Source organism: Garra rufa, chromosome 3, assembly GCF_049309525.1.
Source record: "Garra rufa chromosome 3, GarRuf1.0, whole genome shotgun sequence".
NCBI classification, from domain to species: domain Eukaryota; kingdom Metazoa; phylum Chordata; class Actinopteri; order Cypriniformes; family Cyprinidae; genus Garra; species Garra rufa.
In genome coordinates, this window is record NC_133363.1 from 956,562 (window position 1) to 978,642 (window position 22,081).

A 22,081-nucleotide genomic window follows, 5' to 3' on the forward strand; every position below is an offset into this window, starting at 1 on the left:
TAACAAGCAAGAAATAGTTTGAGTATGAATGGGTCATTTTGAATAAAAAAATATCTCTAGATGTTACAAAACAGCAAAGTTACTTAACCTAACAACAAAACCAACCATAAAACAGTTTAAATACATCTCGAAAACAGCAAAAAAAAAAAAAAAAACGTATTAATTATTCATGCCCAAGTGCATGATGGGAACAACGGGATCATGACTTTGATATTTACTTAAACAATCTTTGTAAAAATAACAAACAATTCCATGTAAAATAGACTTATAAGTTCACATTTTAAATTCTACAAGCTTAAATTGAGTACTTATATTGAATTTACTTTCTTTTTTTTAAATTCTTGCCTGAACTTAATTATTTAATGTAACAAATCAAAAAAGAAGCAGAAAGACTATTTAATTTGAGTCAAATAGAATGAATACAATATTTTTGGCGCAAAATATGCTCGATTAATATTATAAATAGAATTTAGTGGGGAAGAAAACTGAAATAATGTGCACTGTGCCTTCTTTATTTGTATTATGATGAGCTGTCTAAACACTGGTATCAGAGATTCTTATGTGCAGAGCTGGATAACAGCGTCTTGTCATGTCTGGAGCTCAGAGTAAAAGCTGATGTATTTGGGGAAAGAGTTTGTTTGTGAGAGAGAGCGCGTGGGGAGGTTTTCATGGCGCGACCCCCCGCCGCACAGCCACTTATTCTGAGGAAGAGAGCCATTTCTCGCGGCGCACACATACATATGTTCACATCCAGCTCATCTGAATTTTTAAAGCTCTGCTTTCACCATGTGTAATTTCCACACGACTGGAGCAGCAGAACGAGCCGAGATGATGTTATTCCACCATGTTACAGCAGATCTGCTTCTGACACTGCGTTTGAGTGTGTGAGTGTGTGTGTTTCCACAAGTACAGTACATTAATGCCAGTAAATGACCATGGTTGGTCAGCTCATGTACATACAGTAGAGCCAAAATGGCAGCTGTTGTTTCTTTACTGTAAAAATACAGTAGTAACAGGTTTTACTGACTTACAGTCATGTTGAAAAAAACAGCATATGCTGGTTAGGTATGTTTTGATGCTGGAATGCTGGTTTTAGCTGGTTTAAGCTGGTCCTAAGCTGGCCCCTCCTGTTCAGGACCAGCTAAGGACCAGCATAAACCATCTTAGAACCAGCATGAACCAGCGTAGGACCAGCATAAACCATTTTAGGGCCAGCATAAACCAGCTAAGGACCAGCATAAACCAGTTTAGGGCCAGCATAAACCAGCTAAGGATCAGCATAAACCATTTTAGGGCCAGCATAAACCATTTTAGGGCCAGCATAAACCAGCTAAGGACCAGCATAAACCATTTTAGGACCAGCATAAACCAGCTTAGGACCAGCATAAATCATTTTAGGACCAGCATAAACCATTTTAGAGCCAGCATAAACCATCTTAGGACCAGCATAAACCATCTTAGGACCAGCATAAACCATTTTAGGACCAGCATAAACCAGCTAAGGACCAGCATAAACCATTTTAGGATCAGCATAAACCAGCTTAGGACCAGCATAAATCATTTTAGGACCAGCATAAACCATTTTAGAGCCAGCATAAACCATCTTAGGACCAGCATAAACCATCTTAGGACCAGCATAAACCATTTTAGGACCAGCATAAACCATCTTAGGACCAGCATAAACCATTTTAGGACCAGCATAAACCATTTTAGGACCAGCATAAACCATTTTAGGGCCAGCATAAACCAGCTAAGGACCAGCATAAACCATTTTAGGACCAGCATAAACCATTTTAGGACCAGCATAAACCATCTTAGGACCAGCATAAACCATTTTAGGGCCAGCATAAACCAGCTAAGGACCAGCATAAACCATTTTAGGACCAGCATAAACCATTTTAGGACCAGCATAAACCATTTTAGGACCAGCATAAACCATTTTAGGACCAGCATAAACCATTTTAGAACCAGCATAAACCATTTTAGGCCCAGCATAAACCATTTTAGGACCAGCATAAACCATTTTAGGACCAGCATAAACCATCTTAGGACCAGCATAAACCATTTTAGGACCAGCATAAACCATTTTAGGCCCAGCATAAACCATTTTAGGACCAGCATAAACCATTTTAGGACCAGCATAAACCATCTTAGGACCAGCATAAACCATTTTAGGACCAGCATAAACCATTTTAGGACCAGCATAAACCATTTTAGGACCAGCATAAACCATCTTAGGCCCAGCATAAACCATCTTAGGACCAGCATAAACCATTTTAGGACCAGCATAAACCATTTTAGAGCCAGCATAAACCATTTTAGGACCAGCATAAACCATTTTAGGCCCAGCATAAACCATCTTAGGACCAGCATAAACCATTTTAGGACCAGCATAAACCATCTTAGGCCCAGCATAAACCATTTTAGGACCAGCATAAACCATTTTAGGACCAGCATAAACCATTTTAGGGCCAGCATAAACCAGCTAAGGACCAGCATAAACCAGTTTAGGGCCAGCATAAACCAGCTAAGGATCAGCATAAACCATTTTAGGGCCAGCATAAACCATTTTAGGACCAGCATAAACCATCTTAGGACCAGCATAAACCATTTTAGGCCCAGCATAAACCATCTTAGGACCAGCATAAACCATCTTAGGACCAGCATAAACCATTTTAGGCCCAGCATAAACCATCTTAGGACCAGCATAAACCATTTTAGGCCCAGCATAAACCATCTTAGGACCAGCATAAACCATCTTAGGACCAGCATAAACCATTTTAGGCCCAGCATAAACCATCTTAGGACCAGCATAAACCATTTTAGGACCAGCATAAACCATTTTAGGCCCAGCATAAACCATCTTAGGACCAGCATAAACCATCTTAGGACCAGCATAAACCATTTTAGGACCAGCATAAACCAGTTTAGGACCAGCATAAACCAGTTTAGAACCTCCTCTATTTCATCACCATTTTTTTATTCACACACTTACTCCAAAGTGCATTAGAGTTCAAACACATCTATTGTTAATCACAAATGCGAGTGAAATGCTTATACTGGTAACCAATTAGCAGGTTTTTACCGCAGCGTTTTGCCGTTAAAATGATCTTCTGCTCTCGACACTGAACACACCGCCGCTGGTTACGCTGAAGCTGCTTCTAGATGTTTGGCTGCTTGTGAGCGTAATGGACTTTAACTGGTTGCAAAGCCTCATGGGACTCCAGAACCAATTGAGAGAGTGTTGAGGAATCCTGCGAGTGAAGCGTCTTCAGAGTTTAATGAGGACCCAGGGGACGAGCGCTCGGCGGACACGGCCACAGTGGCACAGTAGCCAATCAGAAGCTGTAAAACTCACCTGCTGCCGCTGGAGCACGAGCCCATCAGCGCAAACACACTCAGCGCTGTTCACACCACACACCTAACAGAAGCTGTGCCATGATTCAGCACAGGCAGAGCCAGTACTCACGTTCTGCGTTTTGATTGGCTGACGGGTTTGTCAGTCATCAGTATGGGGCTGAACAGACAGACAGCTGACGTCATATTCGCTAAACCCTCATACGCTGAAAACCGTGTAGAATTGTTTGGGATGTTTACACAACAACATTTTCAACTAAAGCAGACCATGACAGTGGCATTTTGAGAGCCTGAAAATACAAACTGAAAACAAAGCCGTTATTGTCTTCGTGTAAACTCCAAAGCCCAAATTTGTGAAAACATTGACATCAGGCACATTGTTGTAGAGTAAACATACCCTTACTTTGAAATAATTTCCACTTGAAAATTGCTAGTCAATTTTGAAAAGAATTTCAAAGAAATGGTAAGTTTGTAGAAAGACTGATATGGTATTTTCTTGTAAAACATTATATTTACTTTGAAAAGTGTGTATTTATACAATGAGGTAAACTGAATCATGTTTGGTTGAAATGAGTACAACTGAATTCAAATAAATTTAACTCATAACTCAGCAGTGTTTGGTTGAGTTGAAATGAGTTGAATTCAGTTCAGGTGAAGTTAGTTGGGTTGAAATATTGATTTGAGTTCAGTTCAGTTGAATTTTATGTTGGGTTGAGTTGGATTTATGCATTTAGTGAACATATCTGTTCAGGATAAACTGCAGTTAGCTGGGCTGAGCTGAATTCATTTAAGTTGTGTTGTGTTGTGTTAGTTTGAGTTAAGTTTTGTTGGGTTGAGTTGCGTTGGGTTAAGTTGTGGTGTGTTAGTTTGGGTTGAGTTGTGTTGGTTTGAGTTCGGTTGTGTTAGTTTGAGTTGGGTTGAGTCAAGTTGTATTGATTTGAGTTGATTTACGTTGTGTTTTGTCAGTTTAAGTTGAGTTGGGTTGAGTTAATTTGTGTTGGTTGTGTTAATTTGGGTTGTGTTTTGAGTTGTTTTGGTTTGAGTTGAGTTGCTTTGGGTTGGGTTGTGTTGAGTTGAGTTAGATTGGGTTGAATTGTGTTGGTTTGAGTTGTTTTGGGTTGGGTTGAGTTGTCTCAAGTTGTGTTAGTTTGAGTTGGGTTGGGTTGAGTCAAGTTAAGTGTCGAGTTGAGTCAAGTTGTGTTGATTCGATTTGAGATGATTTGGTTTGGGTTGTGTTTTTTGTTGGTTTAAGTTGAGTTGGGTTGAGTTGATTTGTGTTGGTTTGAATTGAGTTGATTTGGGTTGGGTTGGGTTGTGCTGATTTAGTTTGGTTTTGGTTGTGGACTAAGAGAGCTGGACTAAATTCAGTTGATCTGAGTTTAATTTTGGGTTGAGTTGACTTAAGTTAAGAAGTTGCGTTGGGAGACGTTGAACTGAACTGAATTTGAATGACTTTTGACTTTTTATAGCTCACCTTTGGGTACAAATTTGTCCCCAAAATATGGTTAAGTAGGTATACACTCACATCAAATATGCACTCAAACTCAAGTATATATTTGGTAAGAAGTATTTAACCAAAACTACAATAAAAACAGTAGTATTGTGAAATATTATTACAATTCAAAATAGCTGTTTTCTATGTGAATATCTGTTAAAATGTAATTGATCGCTGTGATACAATGCTGAATTTTCAGCATCATTACTTCAGTCTTCAGTATCACATGGTCCTTCAGAAATCATTCCAATACGCTGATTTATTATCAATGTTGAAAACAATTGTGCTGCCCAATATTTTGGTGGAAACTGTGATACGTTTTATTTTTCAGGATTTACAGATGAATAGAACAACATTTATTTGAAACAGAAATGTTTTGTAATATTATAAATGTCTTTAACGTCACTTTTGATCACTTTGTTGCCATTTGTTACTTTTTTATCAGTATTTGTGCACCAATGTGTAATTTTTATGGTGTCTTGAGAAGGAAAATCATAAAACAACAGAAGTATTTACACAGTCTTTACTATCACTCAAAGCCGTGTCGCGGCCGCCGAGAGAAACGACTTCTGCTCTTACAATCGGTGATCGCTCACAGTCTCATAGAAACTCATAGAAATCTCCCGCTTTCTCTCGCTAAATGAATCGACTGCTTTTCCTGGATTGTCAGTTGTCCAATAATCTCTGACCTTTCAGACGCCTGCAGTTCAATTACTCGCCGAACGAACGCTTCCCACGTTCAGCCGCCCGCTGATGGCGTGATGAACTTTACGGCGGCGTGTTTCCTCTTTCCCTCCGCTGACTGATTCCTGAGATTAGACTGATGGGACGAGCGAAGGGAAACTGATTTCACTGACACTTTCATGTGTGTTTGTGTGGTTTTAAATGGAACTGCTTTTGTTTTTCAGCTCCTGAGTCCTCAGGATCCTCGCCAGGGCTTTCAGAGGTAACGTGCCGCCGCTTCTGTGCGTGTGTGCATGTGCGTGTGTAAGCGTGTTCAGCCGCGGGTCGATCTGCTGACGGTGTGCAGGTGTAGCACTTCAGCAGCAAAACCGTCTCTCTCTCGCACACACACACACACACACACACACACACACACACACACACACACACACACACACACACACACACACACACACACACACACACACACGTTGTCTAGTTTGCCGATTGTGAAATCATTGTGCTGAGCTTTTGTTCTCTCTAAATCTTGACCATCCAATCAGAACCGCCGCTGAGCTGTGACTGACAGTGATGAATGCCCGCCCCGCTCCCATCAGCTCTGTTAGCACGAGCAAAGCATGCTGGGAGCATCTCGACAGAGACGCTGGCACGTCATTAATACAAACTCTGAGGAAACAAACAAAGGCAAACTGAACTGTTTTATACACCTACAGCACGATCCATCAGCGCTCAGACATCAGCTCATTCTTCACACAGCTTACAGACACAGCAAGTGTGTGTGTGTGTGTGTGAGTGTGTGTGTGTGTGTGTGTGTGTGTGTGTGTGTGTGTGTGTGAGTGTGTGTGTGTGTGTGTGTGTGTGTGTGTGTGTGTGTGTGTGTGTGTGTGTGTGTGTGTGTGTGTGTGTGTGTGTTTGGATTCTATCGAAAGCTTCTCTCACAATGGTTTTGCTGGTGGAGAATAATGAAAAGTGCAGAAAGACAAATCAGAATTGCAGGAAACATCTGCCAGGTTTCTTTTCATGTGTGATTTTCCAAAGCCAGCTAAACGCCAACTGAACTACACAATAGAAATATTTAGACATTCCCACCAGCATTTCACAGGATTCTTATGGCCCAAAATGACTGAATTTGCTACAGCATTTCAAAAAAATTGTAGTGATATTTGTGGAGTATGTTTGTTATTTTGCAGTGGAAACACATCGATAATCATGAAGTACTATTGGAATTATTGTTAGTGACAGTAAGAGTGCAGTTACTTCTAAATATGTTGTATTTAAATATCAGCTGTGGTTATGCATTTATTCCAAACATTAAACAATTACTTATCCAGTAAAATATGTACTTTTGTAAATCTGATGATAAACCAGTCATCATGGGGACCAGCAATTATTTACCCCATTTTACATTATATTGCGTATGTATAGTAATTAAGTGCTAATAATCAAACTTTTTGCTTTTTGTTATACTCCTTTTCTCAGTTTAACTTAACAATGTTAAATCACAAGGTTATTAAATGAGTTGCTCACTGTTTCAAATACAAAGATAAATCATGTTTGCTTATTAATCTCCTGGGGCCAGTTTCATAAAATTAGCCACTATGTTAAGACGGTGTCTTAAGAACTAGTTTGACCAACTAGTAGTTAGTCAAGGGGCAATCAGTCTTACTTTCTGGATTCAACTTAGACTAATCAACATTTCAATGTAACCTTATTTTAGAATTTATGACCATTCTAACTAGGAAAAAAAAAAACTGATCAAACCCCTGATATCAGCCATTGTATTAGGGTTTGATCGGGTTTTTGTAGGTTTATTAGGGTTAGGATTAGGGAAAAATTGAGATTGGGGTTAATTTTCTGTTAAATTTGGTTTATTTATAGTTAGGTTAAAGTTAGATTTGGTTAGGTTTAGATTGGGTTTGGTTAGGGGTTAGGTTTGGTTTGGTTTAGATATGGTTAGGTTTAAGTTTTAACATTTGGTTATATTGATTTAGGTTTGGTTAGATTTAGTTATGGCTATTTTTAGGTTAGGATTGGTTAGGTTTAGTTATGGTGAGGGTTAGGTTATAGTTATTTAGGGTTAGGTTTGATTAGATTTATTTATAGTTGGGTTTGATTACATTTGGTTTTGTTAGGTTTGGTTAGGTTTAAGTTACATTCGGTTATATTCATTTAGGTTTGGTTATATTTAGTTATGGTTAGGTTTAGGTTAGGATTGGTTAGGTTTAGTTATGGTTATGTTTAAGCTAGGTTAGGTTATATTTATTTAGATTTAGGTTTGGCTATATTTAGTTATGGTTCAATTAGGTTAGGTTTAAGTTACAGTAGGTTTGGTTATATATATTTACAGTTTGGTTTGGTTAGATTTAGTTATGGTTAGTTTTAGGTTAGATTTGGCTAGTTTTAGTTTGATTTAGTTATGGTTAGATCTAGGTTAGGTTTAGTTGTGGTGAGGTTAAGGTTAGGTTTGGTAATATTTATTTAGGGTTAGGTTTGGTTAGATTTATTTATGGTTATTTTTAGGTTAGGAATGGTTAGGTTTAGGTATGGTTACCTTTAAATTAGGTTTGGGTATATTTATTTAGATTTAGGTTTGACTAAATTTAGTTATTGTAAAATTAGGTTAGGTTTAAGTTAGGTTTGGGTATACTGTATATGTTTAGAGTTCAGTTTGGTTAGATTTAGTTATGGTTATATTTAGGTTAGGTTTGGTTAGTTGTAGTTGTGGTCAGGTTAAGTTTGGTTGTATTTATTTAGGGATAGGTTCAGTTAGATTTAGTTATTGTTAGGTTTGGTTAGGTTTAGGTTATGATTGGTTAGGTTTAGTTATGGTTATGTTTAAGTTAGGTTTGGTTATACATATTTAGATTTAGGTTTGGTTGGATTTAGTTATGGCTAGATTTAAGTTAGGTTTGGCTAGTTTTAGTTGTGGTCAGGTTTATGTTAGGTTTGGTTGTATTTATTTGGGGATAGTTTCGGTTAGATTTTGTTATTGTTAGGTTTAGGTTAGGATTGGTTAGGTTTAGTTATGCTTATATTTAGTTTAGGTTTGGCTAGTTTTAGTTAGTTTTAGTTGTGGTCAGGTTTATGTTAGGTTTGGTTGTATTTATTTGGGGATAGTTTCCGTTAGAATTTGTTATTGTTAGGTTTAGGTTAGGATTGGTTAGGTTTAGTTATGCTTATATATAGTTTAGGTTTGGCTAGTTTTAGTTAGTTTTAGTTGTGGTCAGGTTTATGTTAGGTTTGGTTGTATTTATTTGGGGATAGTTTCGGTTAGATTTTGTTATTGTTAGGTTTAGGTTAGGATTGGTTAGGTTTAGTTATGGTTAGATTTAGTTTAGGTTTGGCTAGTTTTAGTTTATTTTAGTTATGGCCAGGTTTAAGTTAGATTGGTTTTGTATTTATTTAGGGATAGGTATGGTTTTGGTAAATAAAATCCACTGTTTGAATGAGATGTCTTCATTAATCTAGTGAAGTGTGTGTGTGTGTGTGTGTGTGTGTGTGTGTGTGTGTGTGTGTGTGTGTGTGTGTGTGTGTGTGTGTGTGTGTGTGTGTGTGTGTGTGTGTGTGTGTGTGTGTGTGTGTGTGTGTGTGTAGCTCATGTTAGAAACCACACACACACACACACACACACACACACTGTCATGTGTTGTACTTCTATGAGACTACAGTACTCATAATATTCCAGTCACACACATGAACACAGCATCACAAGCTGGTCAGGAATCTGGACTACTAACACACAGAGAGAGAGAGAGAGTTAGTGTGACTCATGGCCTCTGAACCCTGAGGACGTCTGTAATCGCTTTATCAAACACATCACTGAGAGAGATGCTGGTGTAGTTACAGCACTGACCTCTCACTGTCCCTCTGACCTTTGACCTCCGCAGACTGTTGGCTGTCTGTGAGTGTCTGTGAGATGGGGATTCACATGTGTGCGTGTGCCAGATAAAGCTCTGCATTCATGTCATTAAGATTCAGATCAGATTTGGTGGTTTTGGACGCTCTTTGATTTCGATTTGAAAGCGTGTGCGTTTGCGGAGCAGAAATCGGGTGATTGTTTGGGGCGTCGTGTGTTCGGTCTGTGAGTCTCAATAGGCCCAATTTATGCTTTAATTACTGGGATTCACCCAGCCGGAGTTCACACACACAGAGAGAGAGAGCTGGCGGTGGGGTTGTTGCCGTATTAATGAATTATAATGTGGTGTAAGCTTTCTTCCTGCTGGAGTGAGATGAGCTGTTTAATACCTGCTGGACGGACTTTATTAATGAGGCTTTAATCTGACCAGCACGTTTGTGACGCTGAGCTCATAAATATCATTGACAGCCGTGATTAGACCTCATCAATACAGCCCATAACTCTCAGTGCAATTAACAGAGCCAACCATTACGTGTGTGTGTGTGTGTGTGTGTGTGTGTGTGTGTGTGTGTGTGTTTTCTGCTTTGTTGCATGTTGTATTCATTCATGAAGTCATCAGACTGACTCTCACACACATGCAGCACAGGTGACTTAGATAAAGAGAGATATCACGGAGAAATACAGACTGCATCACAATTTTAGTAACTTTTCATTTCATTTTTCGGTAACGTTCTGAGGATTGTTGGGGTTGGTTTCTGTTTGAAGCATTTTCCAAGATAAAATGTTGTTTATTTTCCAAGATGTTTAAACATCCAATATGTTATTAAGTGTAAAAAAGTAATATAGAAACATTATAAATGACATTTAAACAAACAAACAAATACTTAAACTGTCTTTATTTAATAATAATAATAATAATAATAATAATAATAATAATAAAAAACAAGTATTTATTAAAACTATTTGTGACCCTGGAGCACAAAACCAGTCTTAAGTCGCTGGGGTATATTTGTAGCAATAGCCAAAAATACATTGCATGGGTCAAAATTTTTGATTTTTCTTTTATGCCAAAAATCATTAAGAAATTAAGTAAAGTTCATGTTCCATGAAGATTTTTTGTAAAATTCCTACTGTAAACATATCAAAATGTAATTTTTGATTTGTAATATGCATTGTTAAGAACCTAATTTGGACAACTTTAAAGGTGATTTTCTCAGTCTTTTTGATTTTTTTGCATCCTCTGATTTCTGATTTCAAATAGATGTATCTCGGCCAAATATTGTCCTATCCTAACAAACCATACATCAATAGAAAGCTTATTTATTGAGCTTTCATATGATGCATAAATCTCAGTTTTGTCAAATTTAACCTTATGACTGGTTTTGTCGTCCAGGGTCACATTTTATTAATATTATTATAAAATAAATTAAAAATATCTATAAAGTATACACATTATAAATGCATATCATTATCATTATCTGTTTTATTAAATAAATAAATAAATGAATGAATAAATAAATAAATAAATAAATAAATAAATAAATAAATAAATAAATAAATAGCCAACAATACATTGTATGGGTCAAAATTATTGATTTTACTTTTATGCCAAAAATCATTAGGATATTAAGTAAAGGTTATGTTGCAAGAAGATATTTTGTCTCTGTTTCAAAAAAATGTACCCTTATGACTGCGACCCTTATAATGCGTTTTTCGAGCCACCAAGGATGAGAGCATGTTCTAGTGCAACTTTGTAAAAGAGCATAATAGGACCTCTTTAATGACTATTTAATTGTAACATCTTGTAATTTTTCTACCGAATTTGCTGGAGTGCACTCTGTGCAGAAGTACTTGTCTTTAATACTGTTGAACGTGACCGCAGGTGTGTCTGTGATGTGTTTCGGTGGCGTCTAGGTAGGCAGCTCACTAGGGTTCGGCGCGGGGCCTTTATAAAAGCGGCGAGAGTCGTCTGAGACGTCCAGCGCATCAAACACTGTGAAACTGATGAAAGTGTGGAGGCTGATTCATATAAAAAAAATCTCTTTCTTTTGGTGCGCGAGAAGCGACAGATTGACGTAGCGGCCCTTTCAAGAACCCTCAACTGTAAAATAGAGGGACGACACACAATACATGTGATCAATCAGAGAGAACGAGAGAGGATGAAAGCGCGGCCGGACAAAGAGAACCGTGGGAGTCTCGGGGCTGGATTCATTATCATGTCTAGTAGCCGCGGATCAGTTCTGAGGGAGCGATCCGTAAACTTTCTTCATGGATCAGATCCTTGAGACACACGTCGAGCGTCCTAGTGCTCAAACTCACTGACACGACCCTGGTGAAAGAGAACGAATACTTATTACAGGAAAAAAGAGGGACTTCTGTCATCCTTTATTCTACCTCAAGCTGTTCCAAACCTGCATGAGTTTCTTTTTTTCTGATGAACACACAAAAGTATTTTTCCATACTGTGGAAGTCAACGGCTGCCGTCAACTCTTTGGTTACCAGCCAACATCCAGCGAGTCTCTCCAGAACTTCTGCAGCATTAGAATGCATTTCTCCATCTTTCTGTCACTGCGGCTCTGAAAGCTGTCATTGCGGGGCTGAGCGGTTGTTTCTCCACGGCGAAAAGTGACTGTCTCTCGTTACGCATGGTGATCCCGTCTCCTCGGCGACTGCTGCTGTCACTGTGGCAACTGTCAATCAATCGCATCGACAGCTGGAGAGAGCGAGTTACAATAATGACGGAAAACTGGAGGATATTATCTGCTCTGAAGATCAGCTCACAACTGAAAGAGTCATTTCACGAGAAACTCATCTAAACAATCCTGAAACTTTGTTTTCAAACCCGTTTAAGCTCTTTGGCACATTTTGGATTTTTTACTGATTTTGGCATACCTGAATTTTAAACAGTGCCCTACTCACATACATTGGAGTAACTTGATAAAAATAGGCTAAATTTTAACACATGGGTCAAATAATTTATATTTTTTTATTGTATTCATTCATAAACACAAATAAAAAAAATATATTTTAAAAGTCTGTTTTTTAATATCTGTTTGGCCCATCGTCCTGCAGAAAGGTTTTATATATATATATATATATATATATATATTACTAGGTGCCAGTAAACAGGGGAACAATTATTTTCTTTGTAACATTTTGTTTTTAAAAGTTATTGATATTTATTTGAATGGATGTCCTCTAGGTGTTTCCATTTTGCAAGATGAGGCATATCTGAATTCAAAAGTGTCCCATTCCCACGTATATTGGGCTAAATGGATGAAAATGCTCTCATTTTACACAAAACACCTTAAATGTTAACACGTGTGGAATAGTTCATAATTATTATTGTATTTGTTCACAATCCATAGTTTCCCAACTCTGCATTGAGCTGCTAGTGCGCTGGGGGCGGTGCACATTTCGAGTTCTGAGCGAGTTCTATATTTTAATAAAAAATATAGAAAAAAATGTAATATTGCGAAATGTTATTACAATATAAAATAATGGTTTCTATTGTAATATACTTTAAAATTTAAATTATTCCTGTGATGCAAAGCTGAATTTTCACCAGCCATTACTTCAGTCTTAAGTGTCACATGATCCTTCTATACTGGATCTATATTGGATTATATATTGCAACAGTTGCCCTGCAAAGTATTTATTTAGAAATTGTCATATTTTTTCAGGATTCTTTGATGAATGAAAAGCTCAAAAGAACAGCATTTATTCAAAATATAAATATGTTCTAACAATGCAAGTATTTGCTATAAATTTTTATCAATTTAACACACCCTTGGTGAATAAAAGTATTAATTTCTTTTAAAAAAAAAAAAAAGAAGAAAAATTTACTGACCCCAAACTTTAGACCGGTAGTGTATGTCTATATTTGTGCTCCAATACATATAGTATTTTTAAAAAAGCATGCAATGACGCAATTCCTATACTGATACCGCTATTACAAGCTTAAGGGGTTAAACAGGGCACAAAATTGCAACTGTTTTAGTCACATATGCTCCTAAAATTTAATCTATGTGACCTCGAAATATATGTGCGAGTGTGAGAAATTGTTGCGGTCAGATTTGAAAACCAGAACAAACTGTTGCATAAATGACTATATTTGTGCTCCAACACACATAATATTTTCAAAAAACACGCAATGACACAATTCCAGTACCGGTATGATGGTTTTGTTTTGCTGCAAATTTGTGTTTTTTGAGTAGTAGAAACAACTCAAATTAGACAGATGTCAACATGAACAGATTGTGTGACAAAAATTAGGAACAAAACAAGATGGAAAAAAAAAATAGTTAAGTTAATATTAATATATATTAACACATAATTCATTTATAGATGTTTTTTCACTGTTTGATGAAGAGTGTTGGTTAAAGTGTAAAATTAGGGCCTGGAAGGAAATCGCCAGTGAAGAACAACTTTTTTCCAGCATAACTCTAATATTTTGTAAATGTTGCGGTATTAGCATTAGCTTCATCCAGAATCAGCTAATTAGCATTAGTCTGGCAGAGACCATTTGTTTCTTTAGCTGTTCTGTCTGTTAATTTTCTCTTTCCACTCATTAGATAAACTCTGCAGAATGATTTGCATTCTGGTTCATTTGATTAATCTCCAACAACTGATTCTCAGAAGCCTTGTCCATTATTTTAAACTGGTAATCGTGCAGCCGCATGAATACGAGTCACTGTCGACATTCATTGTCTAAATATTTGTTATCATCAAATAATTCATTTTCAGAAAATAAAAAAGAGCAATTATTTTCTGAATCCATCAGTGACAGAGTTTATATGAAAAGTTTGCTCTGGCTGATTTCTATCAGATTTTGCCGTATTGTTGACTGTCAATTGCATAACAATTTTATCTGACATCTGGAACGACAAAATGCTAAATAAATGGCTTTTTCTTCAACTTTGGCCACTTGTGTGTCCCAAAGGTTGACGTCTCATTTAAAAATTGTTCCTTTTTGTTAAATGCTCATCACAATAAATCTGTACTGGATACGTTTAACTTCATTTTTCTATTTTATATATATATATATACCATCAGTGTAGAAAAATAAATAATTATATAAAATGTTTTAATGTAAGGTTTGAAAATAATTTATTAAGTTTTTTTGAGATCGTCTTAAAACATAACTTACAAACAAGACTTTCATATGATAAAATAATAATAAATGTGACCCTAAACCACAAAACCATAAGTCATAACCACAAAGTCATACTTTTTTTTTTTTTTTTTTAGATTTATACATACGAAAGCTGAAATGAATGAGCTTTCCATTGATATATGGTACAATAATATATACAATAATAATATACATTTATTTGAATATCAGCAATCTGAGGGTGCAACAAATCTAAATATTGCGAAAATAACCTTTAAAGTTGTCCAAATGAAGTTCTTAGCAATGCATATTACTAATCAAAAATTAAGTTTTGATATATTTATGGGAAATTTACAAAATATCTTCATGAAACATGATCTTTACTTAATATCCTAATGATTTTTGACATAAAAGGAAAATCAACAATTTTAACCCATACAATGTATTTTTGGCAATGTTACAAATATACCTGCTCTACTTAAGATTGTTTTTTTTTTTTTAATAAAATAAAATAAAATAAAATAAAAATTAATTTAAAAAATAACATACAAATGGTGATGATGAAACTGAACCGATATCAGAAAGTAAAAAAAAAAATAAAAAAAAAATAAAAAAATGTTAATGTACTTGTTTACTAATAAGACAACAGTCTCAGTAAAGAACCCAAAAATAGTGCTAATGTTATTTCAGCCACTGTAATTTCAATCAGAAAAAACACAGACTAAATTAGTTGCTTGAGATATGGTGGGAACTAACTTTTAGAAAAATGTGTGTATATCCACAGTTAGACAATGCCCACAATGACAAAAGTTCTCATAGATGAAGAAAGATTTCAAAGAGTTTATTAATTGTTGTCAGTTCCTTGTTCCGCTGCAGTAAAACTTCATGTCTCATGAATGCCAGCGTATCATGTAAAACAGCACGCTGCATCGTGGGAAAAGACATCTGATATCACGGAGCAGGATCAAACGTGAGATTTCTATCCGTTAAGGCTGTCAGTTTCATGAATAATCCGACGGCGGTGCCTCGCGCTTGTCGCCGAAGGCTTTCCCCTGAATGGGGCGACGAGCCAAGCGTCACCGGCACCAACACGCCCCTCATCCTCAGACGGAGACGTGGATCCAGCCGGGGGTTAATCTGACTTTAACGCCTGCCGTCACATCGCATCTGATTCCATCTGAAGTCGTGTTTTGGATCTAAAAACGTAAAGCGTCTGGGCCCAGGTCAGATTCTCTCAGGGTCGCAGACTGCGGAGGAGGGCGTTTATGAATCACACACAAGCCCAGAGAGAAGTGACCCTTCGTACGCACATCCGTGAGGCTGTATGTCACCCTATAGAGAGCTTGAAGTGATGCAGAGATGGGAAATCAGAGGTAAAGGTGCTGGATGATGCTTTCTTGAAAACATTTTTCTTGGGCCTTGGACTTGGAAAAGAGTCTTGCATCTTCAAGTCTCAATGATCTTCTGGTTTCTAGATACAACTTGAGTCCCTCTCCTCAACAAGACACATGGTTTGAACTATAAGCAATGATAATAGTAATTCTTTCCTTAGAAAACACCACTAATTAGTTGGCTTTTTCAGAGCAACACAGTAATGCGATGCGTTCCTCAGCGCTGATGGTGAGTAATCAACTCCGGGTATAATCAGAGACTCGTCTTGGTGCCAGAGTGTCTGGGTCATAATACCTGTTTTAACTGATCCGCTTTCAGCGGTTGAACCGCAGCTGAGAGTCTCTTTGGGTTGAGATTTGGTGGAAGAGTTTGTGTGAACAAGAGAAGAAGGCCGCGCTGACCGGCTCCTCGCTGATATACGGCCTACCTTTACAAACACGGCAATAAAGATTTGGGTGTTTGAATGAATCACGCAGTCAAACAACGCTTCATTACTGGAGCTATTAGTCTCCCGGAGGGCCCGATACTTCACGGCCACACATCAACCTTGAGGCCGTGGATCCAGAAATACGGCCGTACGTCCAAGCTAAACCAGAAAGCGCTGCGTCCACACCGTAGTATGGTTTTTGTGTTTGTGCACCGATCCATCTTCCTTGCTTCAGGATTAAATGAATTCCCACAGATTCAAATCCACTGAAATCCGTCCGCTCAGCTGTTGATTGAACAGCCGTGGCTTTTACAGCACACGCCTCAACCTTCGGTAAACATCGCAGTAAATAAAAAACAAACCGTGCCACGCTGGAGCTCGTCTCCTTGGACTCGAAGCCAAGTTTTCGTATTGATGCCTCACCTCCATCCATCAGCGCTACAGACGGCTCCTTTATTGACCTCCGAGAGCCACTGAATGACAGAGTCCGTTCCTGATAGATAATATCAGCGGCTGATAGATTCCAGCCCGCTCTCATTCATCAGACGGGCCCCGCCGTATTAGTCGAGCGCTTCGCCACGCGCTTAGTCCCACATTCCCACTGTAAATCCAGTCACGTCCCGCATTCTATTACAGTCAGGAGGGAGGACGCCAGAGATATCCCTCTCAAACGAAGGCTCTTTACCGCCGTTCTGCAGTAAAGACCGCCGGCAGACACCTAAAGACATGACGTGCCAAATCCACCTGGGAAAACCTGAGGTTTATGTGCGGCTCTGTGTTTGTCCGAGAGTCGCTGTATTCAAAACGAATGGCGTTGAGGTGGATGAGGGCGCTGCAGAAGGCATGTGATATAATGACACCAATTTGAGCATAGAAATTGAGGTGAGGATACCAAAGTGGTCATTCCAGACTCTTGACCTCCTCAGGGAAAACTAGTCCAAACAGCACTTATGGAAAGCAAAAACATTTGCATTCGCGGCTGCCAAGGTAAACGTTGTGTTAGGGTTTCTCAGGGACTCCAAATAAACACTGTATGTATGTCACATGTAAGTTTTGCACTGAACAAGGTCAACATGTAGACACGACTAGGCCTGTGTCCATCTGGATCTGGAGATGCTGTCAAACTATTTCAGAAGATGTTGCATCAATAATTCAGATACTTATACACAACCCAGGCTCATCATAATTGTGTACCTTACTGCACTTTTGTGTCAGTTTAGCCTCGTTCTGACTGTCAGCCCAAATCCGATTTGTCCATATCAGGATGGAACCTGATTTGAATAACTAACTGTCCACACAGCGCATCACAACTGTTCATATCCGATTTGTGTGTCCATAAGCGCTCTTCTGTTTTACATAATGTGTGTTGGTTTCTATGGCAATCTGGTTGCATTTTTATGCCAATGCTAAAAACAACAATAAGAGCGATACAGTTTGCAATATAGATGCTGTTATGCAATATGACAGCGTTGCCATCGCGCTGGATTATATTTTGTCTTCTAAAGCAGCGGCAGAAACGCAGGAAGCTGGAATTTGCAACTTTATTTAGCTGCCGTCTCCGCTGGTTTCAACACTCAAAGAGGTGTGTATATTAGTCGTATATTGTCTTTTCCCGCTTGACATGCGGTTCGCAACAACACAAGCTTGTTTCTGCAAAAAATGTCCAATTTGAATAGGATTCCAAACCACATATGAATGTAGCTTAAAACAAGTTTTCACAAATCAAATTTCATGTAGTTCATTGCTGTTCAGACTACCTAAATATAAATATTTCAATCAGATTTGCATAAAAATCGGATTTGTTTTTTTTTTTAAGTGAAATGTCCAGAGAGTGGCGCTAAAATACGTGATCAATGCGTGACCTTGGCACTTTTTTTAATACAATGGTACAGTCATGTATTGCTGCGTTTTTATTACGCTGCTTGATATGTATTGCAGCTGTTCAGAATTTAAATATCCGGAGCGTGTTGCTAATGGTTAATGCTCTAGCGTGTCGAAAATATCCCCTACAGAAAACCTAACCCATAGTGTTAACAAATGCAAAAGTGGAAAAATAAAATAAAAAAAAATGGTGATTGAGCCGTGCTATTTTCATTTTCTTATGCCGATTTGAGTTGTTTTGTCAAACCGTAGTTTCACGGGGTTCGAATCGGAGCTCTTCATCACTTCACAACATTGTATCACATGAGCTATTGAGCAAACTGGGTGATTTAGAAAATTCATGTAAGCCGTATATGTGACGACCAGTGTTGGGGGTAAAAGTAACGTGACTTATGTAATCAGATTACTTTTCCCAAGTAACTAGTGAAGTAACGCATTACTTTTTAATTTACAAGAAAATATCTGAGTTACTTTTTCCAATAAGTAATACCAGTTACTTTGTTTTCCCATTTATTGACTGACAGCTTTTCTGTTCTCATGTTGCGAGAAATCTAGAGTAAATGCGAAAGCATTGTGTGCTCTGTGTAAACACGATGCTACCGTAGTTCTAGACTAAATCTAAACATGCATTTACTCATCTCACTTGCACAAAAACACAAAAATTATAATAGGATGCAAACCTACTATAATTAAATGTTAATTAACACAAATATCAGTTATGTATTTAATTAATTACTTTATGTAATTAACCAATGTCTTTGCCGCCAACCTTCAATGATCTAATTAAACCATACTAATGACATTTGTTTCTTTTTTTTTCTTTCTTTTTTTGCGGAAAAGTGTTGTAATTTCTTTTCCTGCATCCTATTATTCATGCAATCCAGAATGTCTGAGGTTCATTACTTTAACTTTTGGTGAAATGCCAAAAATATAACTTTTGATTTATAGTAAAAACAAGCTCAGCTCAGATGAGAAAAAGTAATGCAAAAATAACATAACACATTACTTTTTATAAAAAGTAATTAAGTAACGTTATTAGTTACTTTTTTTTTAGAAAGTAATGCAATATTGTAATGCATTACTTTTAAAAGTAACTTTCCCCATCACTGGAGACGTGTTCAAAAGTATCAATTTTCAAATTGCGTGGGATGTTAAAATTATTTCAAAGCCATGATATCCACTTTATTTTTGAATGTGGAAGTAAGATGTTTTCTGGTAATTAGTTAGACGCCCGGTTCATAATCCGCCATAGATATATAACGAAGAATATAGAAGTGCAGTAAACGGTAAAACAGTTTGCACTACAAACAAGTGTGTTCATAATTTGGATAATGCATTAAAATAATATGGTAAGACACACCAGTTTGCAATATCAAGCAGCAAAACAAGCTTTTAGTGCAGCTCAAAATAGCTGGACGCGGATGAAACCGGAAGCCATTACAAATGGCTGCGCCCACTCTTATGGGAAAATTAAGGTGGATAGCATTCTGCAGTAGTAACTGTGTGAAAATTAGGCTTTATTAATCGAATCTATGTGTGTAAATCATACTTTTCAATTGGAGACTGGAAACTGCAGTGATTAGTACATATAGGTATGTTTTTTTTTTTTTGTTTTGTTTTTTTAGGTTTGCAGACATGTAAATAGAGGCACATATTTCCAATGAGCCTATGTTGCTTATACAACTACATTCTTGTAGTCTTATTATCTTACAGAAGTTTGTTCTTGAGTTTTAATTGAGCTGTTTTTTTTCCAACAAGGCAAACAACATTATTTCAGACTTTTAGACATTATCTAATTATGATATCAGGATGCTGTGTATTGCGATGGGCTGAATCGTAACAGACACGGTCTAAATGTTTGCGTTCTCCCTTGTCACAGTATTTTCTGTCATTACTGCTTGTCTTTACGGGTTTATTGGTTGAACGTCAAATTCCAATGAAGGATTTTACTGCAGGTTGTGACTTTATCAGCAGTTAACCCTGCGTTTTCTAGTATGCACTCTTAAAAAAAAATGTTCCAAAAGCACTGTAAACCTGTTACCCTGCTGCCTTAAAATTTTACGTTGAACCAATTAAAATATCTAACTTGTCACTTAGAACAACTTAAAATTTTAAGTTGACTCAAAAAAGTTTAGTTGACTGAACTTAAAATTATACGGCAGCCAGGTAACAAATCATTTTAAGTTGATTCAACAAATTGTTTTTACAGTGAGGGTAGGGCTGGGTGATAAATCGATTTTATCAATTAACTCGGATGTCTAGTTTACATAGATTTTTTTTTCGAGTGAAAATCGGTTTTCTCTTTAATATCCGCCGACGTTCCTCTCTGGGCTCCAGCAGTTCCGAATGAGCTCAGCCTTTCCCCCGTGCATTTACCATATTAGAAATACACTAATATATATATTTGTTTTCAGAAAGGCATGGAAAACAAATAACGCGAGCCACTAAAGGCATATGATTAGCTGCTTGCTAGCAAGTTAGCCGGACCCGATCAGCATATTAGTGTTTGCGCTCAGGGGAGCTTCAAAGGTTTCTACATGTTTATGCAACGTAGAGTAATGTATCACGGACATATCTCACGAATCCTTTCGTAAACAAACTGTAGAGAGAGTGTAAATAAGACACTGATTGTACAGTAAAGCGAGTGTCGTTGATTATAATAGAACTTTGTGATATTGCGAAACCAAGATGAGTGACAGCTTTTAATAATTTTAAGGGAGTTTGTAAATGAGATATTGATTTAATACAACAGTTAAATAAACAAGAAGTTATTATTAAGTGACTTACATTGTCTGACTATAACACTTTTGCCTGATTTTGCTCTGTTTCATCGTCAAAAGTAGTCTGAAACAAGTCACATCTGAGCCGCTGCGCATCTCCACTCATACACAGCGGAGTTTAGTTTATGAATGAACGTGCGTTTCTAAACGAATCTAGTGAAATGATTCAGTTTCCCATTCATAAAGACAGTCCCTTGCTTTATTCCTGAATGAACCAGCGGCTCAAACGAATCAAATGAATGAATGATTCAGTGATTAAATCAGTGTCTTGTCGCCACCTGCTGGCAGATTGTTTCAGTTATTTAAATAATTTAATATTTCTGTATTTAAAAAAAATATATACGATATAACTGCAAGAGAAAAGCGTGAAAATATATATTTTCATGTTTTTGTTTTACAAACATTTACTGTGTGTGGTATGATAAGAATGGGGCCTGGTGGAAAGCGATCACCGATGCAGTTGCAATGCATGTGGCAAAATATTTGGTGCCCATCTATATTGTGGAAAAGCTGGGGTTTCTTTACATGCTGAAAGTAGTAGGTGGTAAAAAAAAAAAAAAAAAAAAAAAAAACGATTTAAATCGTAAATTGATTTTTTGTGAAACAAATCTGGGATTTTATTTTTTGGCCATATTGCCCTAAGTGAGGGTGTTGTCGCAGTGATGCCGTAGAAGGACCTTTCAGTGAACAGTTCTTAAAAGAACCGCTTTTAAGAACATTAAAAAAATCTAAAGATCCTTCTCTGCATTTGAAATGTTTAATGCATGTTCTAGGTTCTCAATGGAGCCATTGATGTCAATAAAGAAGCTTTATTTTGTGTAGTGTAGATTGTAGATGGCAGAAACGCGATGGCGTCCGTGATCTGGCGGTGCAGCGCAGGTGAGGTCTGAAAGCGAGCTGCACCCACAGACAGTCTGTTGTTTTCACTCTGAGTTCTCGTGTCCCGAAGCGGTGGGCTGCACAGATTGTTTTTGGACGCTGCCAGGCGGGCGAGTTTTAGCAGAACACCTTCGCTGTGTGCTGGTGCCTGCGGGGCAGATCTTCAGCTGTTGGAATGAGAAGTCCTTCAATCTGTTTAATGATGCATTGGAAACGC

At 37.4% G+C, this 22,081-nt stretch overlaps 1 protein-coding gene across 1 annotated transcript in view; it reads left to right on the plus strand.

The window, feature by feature from the left end:
• The window catches only part of LOC141332501 (receptor-type tyrosine-protein phosphatase delta-like), a 412,589-nt gene that overhangs the window by 243,503 nt on the left and 147,005 nt on the right, over window positions 1–22,081 (plus strand). The window contains 1 exon segment of the mRNA XM_073837637.1: window positions 5,761–5,798. The gene's annotated coding sequence lies outside the window, so the exon portion shown is untranslated.